General features: G+C 41.2%; 1 non-coding gene across 1 annotated transcript; it reads left to right on the top strand.

The window, feature by feature from the left end:
- The first annotated feature begins 209 nt into the window (after nt 1-209).
- On the top strand, nt 210-282 carry trnar-ccu (transfer RNA arginine (anticodon CCU)). Its single transcript has one exon. It is a non-coding gene; the product is annotated as a tRNA-Arg (tRNA).
- The last annotated feature ends 9,669 nt before the right edge of the window (nt 283-9,951 follow it).

Here is a 9,951-nt window from a genome sequence, read left to right as displayed (position 1 = left end):
GAATTAATTAGCTGCTACCCCTAATTCACAACTTCTTAAGATCTTTGCTTTTCTGCAGCAAACTTTTCAATTTTAAATAAATTATTTCAAAATTACGGGAGGATTTACATAAACATTAATATTCCATAAGTCAAACTACTTTTCTATATGTTAAAAAGGGAGAAAAAGCAAAAAAAAAACACTTAATGGTGTGAACTATGATATGTTTGGCCCCAGTGGCCTAATGGATAAGGCACTGGCCTCCTAAGCCAGGGATTGTGGGTTCGAGTCCCATCTGGGGTGATGAATTTTTATAAATGCAGCTTTTCCTTGTCCTGAGTTCTCTTTCTGTGAGTCTAATCACATCAGTAAGCATTATTGATGCCAATTAAGATAATCTATATACTGAAATTTTGACTGTACTCTTTTCTATAGATGCTGCCTGGCCTGCTGAGTTCCTCCAGCATTTTGTGTGTCTTGTTTGGGTTTCCAGCAGCTGCAAGTTTTCTCTTGTCCACATTTCCATCTACTCATGGTAACCCCACACTTCCCTTCCCCCCCTCCACTTACTAATTAAGAATCTCTCTACCTCTTCCTTAAAGTTATTCGGAAAGATTCTGTTTCCATCTGCTTTTGAGGAGGAGGGTATCAAACACCCGTGTTACTCTGGGGTGGGGAGAAAAACAAACATCTTCACTCTGTTTTAAATGATGACACACGAGTTTACCCAATGAGCCTTAATTCTAGATTCTCCCATAAGAAAATATTTCCTCTCTCCATCCAGTCTTTGAAGACAACATTGTATGTGATATGACTTTCAATCACTTCCCACTCACTTTTCTAAGCTCCAGACTCTCACAAGTCTCATCTCGTGGCTCCACTTGATAACTTATGGAAACAAGGACTTTCATGGCTGCATGCTAAAATTTAAAGGGAATTTAGTATGGGTGCAGCCCATATTCATGCAACTCTATCGTAGTTATGGACCAACCCCTCAAATACTGCCTAACAGCCAATTGCCTTTTTAGTGTCTTGGGAGTGACGAAAAAGGAAATAAATTCTGACCAAGAAAAGTGGAGCAATTCCAGAGGATTGATGCCAAAACAGTTTTATTACCCCTCCTGGTACCAAATGTAAGATCTACATACAGTACTGTGCGAAAGTCTTCGGCAACCTAGGTTTTTAATATCGTTTCAGATGGTATGGCCTCCACAGAGCCCTGATTTTAACATCATCAGGATTGTCTGCAATTACCTGGAGAGACAGAATTAAACGAGACAGCCACAGTCTGTAGAAGATCTTTGGCAGGTTCTCGAAGAACAAGCTACCAGCTGATTTTCTTATAAAACTGCATGACAGTGTACCTAAGAGAATTGATGCAGTTTTAAAGGCAAAGGGTGATCATAGCAGATAATGATTTGATTTTGTTCTTTACTGTTTACTGCTCTTCATAGTATTTTTTGATATTTAGAAACTTCTCATTTCTTTATTTTTGAAAGCATCTTCGCTTAAAGTCATAGAAAGTACAGCACAGAAACCAGCCTCCTGCCCATCTATTCCATGCTGAAACCATTTAAACTCCTACTTATATTGACAATAGGCCTCCATACTCCATTGCCCATGTACCTATCCAAACATCTCTTCAATGTCGAAATTGAGCTTGCATGTACCACTTGTGTTGGCAGCTCATTCAACACACACTCTTATGACCCTCTGAGTGAAGACGTTTCCCCTCATGTTCCCCTTAAACTTTTCACTTTTCACCCTTAACCCATGACCTACGGATGTAGTCCCACCCAACAGTGGAAAAAGCCTACTGCATTTACCCTATCTATACCCCTCAAAATGTTGTATATCTCTATCAAATTTCTTCTCAATTTTCTACATTCCAAGGAATAAATTCCTAACTTATTCAATCTTTCCTTATAACTCAAGTCCTCCAGACATGGCAACATCTTTGTAAATTTTCCCTGTACTCTGTCAATCTAGTTTATATCTTTCCTGTAGGGAAACTGCACACAATAATCCAAATTAAGCTTCACTAATGTCTTATATGACTTCAACATAACATCTCACCTTCTGTACTCAATGTGCCAAAATCTTTCTTTATGACCTTATTTACCTGTGATGCCACCTTCAATGTATTATGGATCTGTATTCCCAGATTCCCTTGTTCTACCACACTCCTTTGCACCCTACTGTTCACTGTGTATGTCCTACCCTGATTGGACCTACAGGAGTGCAATACCTTGCTCTTGTCTGCATTAAATTCTGTTTGCCATTTTTCAGTCCATTTTCCCTTTTGGTCCAAATCCTGCAAGCCATGATAGCCTTCCTTGCTGTCAACTACACCCCCAACCTTGGTGTCATCTGCAAATTTGCTGAATCAGTTAACCACATTATCATCCAAGATCATTGATATAGATGACAAACAACAGTGAACCCAACAACGATTCCAGTGGCACTCCACTAGTCACAGGCCACCAGTCAGAGTGGCAACCATCTACTACCACTCTTTGGCTTCTTCCATAAAATCAATGTCCAATCCAATTCACCACCTCATCTTGAATGCTGAATGTCTGAACTTTATTGACCAACCTCCCATGTGGGACCTTGTGAAAGACCATGTAGACAACATCCACTGCCTTGTCTTCATCAACTACTCTGGTAATTTCCTCAAAATAAGAACATAAGAACATAAGAAATAGGAGCAGGAGTGGGCCATCTGTTCCATCGAGCCTGCCCCGCCATTCAATAAGATCATGGCTGATCTGTCCATAAACTCAGCTCCATCTGCCTGCCTTTTCCCCATAACCCTTAATTCCCCTACTATGTAAAAATCTATCTAACTGTATCTCAAATATATTTAGTGAAGAAGCCTCAGCTGCTTCCCTGGGCAGAGAATTCCACAGATTCACCACTCTCTGGGAAAAACAGCTTCTCCTCATCTCCATCCTAAATCTTCTCCCCTGAATTGTGAGGCAATGTCCCTTAGTTCTAGTCTCACCTACCAATGGAAACAACTTTCCTACTTCTACCTTATCTATCCCTTTCAAAATTTTGTATGTTTCTATAAGATCCATAGAAACATAGAAAATAGGTGCAGGAGTAGGCCATTTGGCCCTTCGAGCCTGCACCGCCATTCAGTATGATCATGACTGATCATCCAACTCAGAACCCTGTACCATCCTTCCCTCCATACCCCCTGATCCCTTTAGCCACAAGGGCCATATCAAACTCCCTCTTAAATATAGCCAATGAACTGTCCTCAACTGTTTCCTGTGGCAGAGAATTCCACAGATTCACCACTCTCTGTGTGAAGAAGTTTTTCCTAATCTCAGTCCTAAAAGGCTTCCCCTTTATCCTCAAACTGTGACCCCTCGTTCTGGACTTCCCCAACATCGGGAGCAATCTTCCTGCATCTAGCCTGTCCAATCCCTTTAGGATTTTATACGTTTCAATCAGATCCCCCCTCAATCTTCTAAATTCCAACGAGTATAAGCCTAGTTCATCCAGTCTTTCATGATATGAAAGTCCGTCCATCCCAGGAATCAATCTGGTGAACCTTCTTTGTACTCCCTCTATGGCAAGGATGTCTTTCCTCAGATTAGGGGACCAAAACTGCACACAATACTCCAGGTGTGGTCTCACCAAGGCCTTGTACAACTGCAGTAGTACCTCCCTGCTCCTGTACTCGAACCCTCTTGCTATAAATGCCAGCATACCATTCGCCTTTTTCACCGTCTGCTGTACCTGCATGCCCACTTTCAATGACTGGTGTATAATGACACCCAGGTCTCGTTGCACCTCCCCTTTTCCTAATCTGCCACCATTCAGATAATAATCTGTTTTCCTGTTTTTGCCACCAAAGTGGATAACTTCACATTTATCCACATTAAATTGCATCTGCCATGAATTTGCCCACTCACCTAACCTATCCAAGTCACCCTGCATCCTCTTACCATCCTCCTCACAGCTAACACTGCCGCCCGGCTTCGTGTCATCCGCAAACTTGGAGATGCTGCATTTAATTCCCTCATACAAGTCATTAATATATATGGTAAACAACTGGGGTCCCAGCACTGAGCCTTGCGGTACCCCACTAGTCACTGCCTGCCATTCTGAAAAGGTCCTGTTTATTCCCACTCTTTGCTTCCTGTCTGCCAACCAATTCTCTATCCACATCAATACCTTACCCCCAATACCGTGTGCTTTAAGTTTGCACACTAATCTCCTGTGTGGGACCTTGTCAAAAGCCTTTTGAAAATCCAAATATACCACATCCACTGGTACTCCCCTATCCACTCTACTAGTTACATCCTCAAAAAATTCTATGAGATTCGTCAGACATGATTTTCCTTTCACAAATCCATGCTGACTTTGTCTGATGATTTCACTGCTTTCCAAATGTGCTGTTATCACATCTTTGATAACTGACTCTAGCAGTTTCCCCACCACTGATGTTAGGCTAACCAGTCTATAATTCCCTGGTTTCTCTCTCCCTTCTTTTTTAAAAAGTGGGGTTACATTGGCCACCCTCCAATCCTCAGGAACTAGTCCAGAATCTAACGAGTTTTGAAAAATTATCACTATTGCATCCACCATTTCTTGGGCTACTTCCTTAAGCACTCTGGGATGCAGACCATCTGGCCCTGGGGATTTATTTGCCTTTTATCCCTTCAATTTACCTAACACCACTTCCCTACTAACATGTATTTCCCTCAGTTCCTCCATCTCACTGGACCCTCTGTCCCCTACTATTTCTGGAAGATTATTTATGTCCTCCTTAGTGAAGACTGAACCAAAATATTTATTCAATTGGTCTGCCATGTTCTTGCTTCCCATAATCAATTCACCTGTTTCTGTCTGTAGGGGACCACATTTGTCTTAACAATCTTTTTCTTTTCACATATCTATAAAAGCTTTTACAGTCAGTTTTTATGTTCCCTGCCAGTTTTCTCTCATAATCTTTTTTCCCCTTCCTAATTAAGCCCTTTGTCCTCCTCTGTTGAACTCTGAATTTCTCCCAGTCCTCAGGTGAGCCGCTTTTTCTGGCTAATTTGTATGCTTCTTCTTTGGAATTGATACTATCCCTAATTTCCCTTGTCAGCCATGGGTGCACTACCTTCCTTGATTTATTCTTTTGCCAAACTGGGATGAACAATTGTTGTAGTTCATCCATGCGATCTTCAAATGCTTGCCATTGCATATCCACTGTCAACCCTTTAAGTGTCATTTGCCAGTCTATCTTAGCTAATTCACATCTCATACCTTCAAAGTTACCCTTCTTAAGTTCAGAACCTTTGTTTCTGAATTAAATATATCACTCTCCATCTTAATGAAGAATTCCACCATATTATGGTCCCCTCTCATTTTTCTGAATTCCAGAGAATATAGTCCCAGGCGACTCAATCTCTCCTCATAGGTCAACCCCTTCATCCCTGGAATCAACCTGGTGAACCTCCTCTGCACTGCCTCCAAAGCCAGTATATCCTTCCTCAAGTATGGAGACCAGAACTGCACACAGTGCACCAGGCATAGCCTCACCAGTACCCTGTATAGTTGCAGCATGACCTCCTTGCTCTGGAATTCAATCCCTCTAGCAATGAGGGCCAACATTCCATTTGCCTTCTTAATAACCTGTTGCACCTGCAAGCCAACTTTTTGTGATTCATGAACAAGCACTCCCAAGTCTCTCTGCACAACAGCATGCTGCAATATTTCACGATTTATATAGTAATCTGCTCTTCTATTATTCCTTCCAAAGTGGATGATCTCGCATTTACCAACGTTGTATTCCATCTGCCAGATCTTGGCCCACTCACTTAACCTATCTATATCCCACTGCAGACTCTTCACATCCTCTGTACAATTTGTTTTTCCACTCAGTTTAGTGTAATAAGCAAATTTTGCTGTGCTACACTCAGTCCCCTCTTCCAAATCATCAATGTAAATGGTAAACAGCTGTGGGCCCAGCACCGACCCCTGCGGCACCCCACTCACCACTGACTGCCAACCGGAGAAACACCAATTTATAGCAACTCTTTGCTTCTATTGGTTAGCCAATCCACTATCCATGCCAATACACTTCCTCCGACTCCATGCATCCGTACCTTATTTATGAGTCTCTTGTGCGACACCTTATCGAACGCCTTCTGGAAATCCAAGTATATGACATCCACCTGTTCCCCTCAAAGAACTCATCGTGTCCTCAAAGAACTCCAGTAAGTTTGTCAAACAGGACCTGCCCTTTCTAAATCCATGCTGCGTCTGTCTAATGGAAACACTCCTTTCTAAATGTTTTGCTATTTCTTCCTTAATGACAGCTTCAAGCATTTTCCAGACTACAGATGTTAAGCTAACTGGCCTATAGTTGCCCTTTTTTTTGCCTCCATCCTTTTTTAAAAAGTGGCGTGACATTTGCTGTCTTCCAATTCGCCGGGACCTGCCCACAGTCTAGAGTGTTTTGGTAAATGATTACCATCGCGTCTACTATAATCTCTACCAATTCTCTCAGCCCCGTGGGATTCACCCCATCAGTACCAGGGGACTTATCTACTTTCAGGCCCTCTAGTTTGCTTATCACTATCTATTTAGTAACAGTGATTTTATCGAGGTCCTCACCTCCCATTTCATACATAACATCATTCTTTGGCATATTAGACGAGTCCTCCACTGTGAAGACCGACACAAAATAATCATTCAATGCCTCAGCCATTTCCCTTTCACCCAATATCAATTTCCTCTTCTCATCTTCCAAGGGACTTACATTGACTTACCCACCCTCTTCCGTTTTATATATTTATAAAAACTTTTGCTATCTGTTTTTATATTTTTTGCTAATTTACTTTTATATTCTATCTTCCCTTTCCTTATTTCTTGTTTAGTTGTTCTTTGTGTGTTTTAAAGTTTTCCCAATCCTCCAACTACTCTTTGAGACTTTGTACACATGAGCTTTTAATTTGATACCATTTTTTATTTCTTTAGTTATCCAAGGCTGGCTCTCCCCACACTTACTGTCCTTACTTTTGACTGGAATATACTTTTGTTGAGCACTGTGAAAAATCTCTTTGCAAGTATTCCATAAAAATTCTCTAAGATTTGTTAGACCTGGCTCACCATGCACGAAGCCATGCTGACTATTCATAATCAGTTTATGTGTATCCAAATACTTATATATCCGGTCCCACAGAATAACGTCCAATAACTTCCCCACTACTGATGTCAGACTCAATAGCCTATAATTTCCTGGTTTATTTTTAGAGCCTTTCCTGAACAGCTGAAAAACTGGTTCCAATCCTTTGATACCTCACCTGTCGCTAAAGATGATTTAAATATCACCATTAGGGCCCCAGAAATTTCTGGACCTGCTTCCCACACAGTGCAAGGGAACACCTTGTCAGGTCCTGGGGATTTATCAACCTTAATTTGCCTCAAGACTGCTAACACCTCCTCCTCTGTAATCTGTATAGTGTTCACAAAGCGGATGCTGCTTTGCCTCACTTCTATAGACTCTGTGTTCGTCTCCTGAGTAAATACAGATGCAGAAATAGTTCTCTCCCCATCTCTTTTGGCTCCACACATGGATTACCATTCTGACCTTCCAGAGGGCCAATTTTGTCCCATTGCAAAACATTGCAGATTTTCTTTACATGTACCTAAGACTTCTGCTCAGTACTGTCCTTTTAGACAAAACTGGGAGGCTGAGAAGGGAGTAATGACATCCAAGCAGCCTCGGATCTCTGTACATGATGTCCTTGTAGATAGTGAGTTGTAGATAGTGATAGTTGGAGGTAGATACAGAATGTCCTGCTGTTGGAGGTGTGATTGATAAGTTCATGGCCTCAGGTAGAAGGAGTTAATTTTACAAAACCTAGCACATTTATTTTTCCTACATTTACACACTTAGTCCAGCGGTCGTGGAGCATACGGATCCCTTCTTTGTAGAAGTTGTTGTCTTGGACCTCCAGAAAGTGGTCCACAGCAGGGGTGATTGATAAGGTTGTGGCCTAAGGTAGAAGGAGATGAGTTATTAACTTAAAACTTCCTGCATAATCACTCAAAGAGTTGAACTGCATGTGCATGTAACGAAAGCTGTACAACTCATCTCCTTCTACCTTAAGCCACAACCTTATCATTCACCCCTGCTGTAGGTGGCCTGGTGGTCCAAGACGCTCTCGTTACATGCACGTGCAGTTCAACTCTTTGAGTGATAATGCAGAAAGTTTGAAGTTAATAACTCATCTACTTCTACCTTAGGCCACAAACTTATCAATCACCCCTCATATTCAGTATTCTTAGAAAATTTGGAAAATATGGGCAGAGCAAAGGCAAAAAGGAATTTAAGTTAGACAAGTGTCGATTAATTAGAACATAGAACAGTACTGCACAGTTCAGGCCCTTCGACCCACAATGTCATGCTGACCTTTTAACCTATTCCAAGATCAACCGAACCCTTTCCTCCCTCATAGGCTTCCACTTTTTTCATCTGTGTGCTTATTTAAGAGTCTTAAATGTCCCTAAGGTGTCTGCCTCCACAACCACCCCTTGCAATCTGTTCCATGCACTTACCTCTTGCTATGTAATAAAAAACTACCTTTGACATCCCCCTATACATTCCTCTAAAAGTATGGCCACTTGTATTAGCCATTGCCATCTCAGGGAAAATGGCACTGGCTGTCCACTCTATCAATGCTTTCCTATTTGATACACATCTTTCAAATCTTTCCTGATCTTCCTTCTCTCCAAAGAGAAAAGCCCTAGCTTGCTCAATCTTTCCTCATTAAGACACGTCCTCTAATCTAGTCAAATCCTAGTAAATCTCTGCACTCACTCTAAAGCTTCCACATTCTTCCAGTAATGAGACAAACAGAACTGAATACAATACTCCAAGTGTGGTCTGACCAGATTTTTATAGAACTGCAACGTTACTGTGCAGCTCTTGTACTCTGCCCTGACTAACAACGGCCAACATATCATACCTATAAATTTGCGTGGCATCCAACTGTTAAGATGATGGCTGATCTTCTGCTTCAGTGCCATCTTCCTTTATTCCCTGAATATCCAGAAATCTACTGACGAGTGTTTGAAATGTGCATAAAAGGCTGAACCTCCACAGTCTTTTGGTTAATGAATTCCAAAGGTCCACCATCCTCTGAATGATGGGAAGCTTATCCAGCCCCAAACAGCCTATCCTACTGATCCCTTATCTGAGACTCTGCTGGAATCCTCATTTGGGTTAATTCTCTACTTTTAGCCTTTCAAACTTTTTAAGAAGTTGGTTTATTTAAAGGAGATTTTCTCTTGTCATTTTAAACTCTTGAGGAAGAAGTTTAGTTTGGTAAAGCTACCTTTCCTGGGTCTAGTGTAATGAATCTTCCCTGCACGCCATCATGAGTACAATTAATACTAGTTAACAGAGTGATCGGATTAGAATTGTGGAATGGCCTATTCCTGCTCCTAATTTCTATGTTCTGAAACCTGCACATTGGGACACCAAATGTCAGCTTTGTTGATAACTTTTAGGTTCACAGTAAAATAATGATTGCAGAAATCATTTTTCTATATCAATAGAAGCTGAGTCACTGCAAGTCCCTTCCGTTGATAAAATGAGTGATTATGTGGGCTATTTTCACTGGAAACTTTAATTATTAAGTACAGAAATTACAAGAATGGGTTGTGAACTGCAATACTTTCAGTGTAAGGTGATGTTCTGGTAAAGGAGCTGAAGTGGTTGTTAAGAATATCCCAACGAAGTTTAAATCTCCAGGGACCAATTAAAGTGGCTCTTAGCACTCATTAAAGAGATTTCATGCATTTTCATGGCCAGCATTCAGATTAATGACCTGCTGAACAGAATTAATGAAGTTGTTGGTGAGGATTCGTAGAGTTAGAATTGTTGATTTTAATTGTGTCTTCCGAGAATGTGTTCAAATAGTGTTCTTGATCACCCTCAGTCACTGAAGTGCAGAT

The sequence above is a fragment of the Mobula hypostoma genome, chromosome 14, assembly GCF_963921235.1.
Source record: "Mobula hypostoma chromosome 14, sMobHyp1.1, whole genome shotgun sequence".
Classification (NCBI taxonomy): Eukaryota; Metazoa; Chordata; class Chondrichthyes; order Myliobatiformes; family Myliobatidae; genus Mobula; species Mobula hypostoma.
The sequence above is the reverse complement of the archived record's forward strand: the minus strand, read 5'-3'. Positions and strand labels throughout refer to the sequence as shown.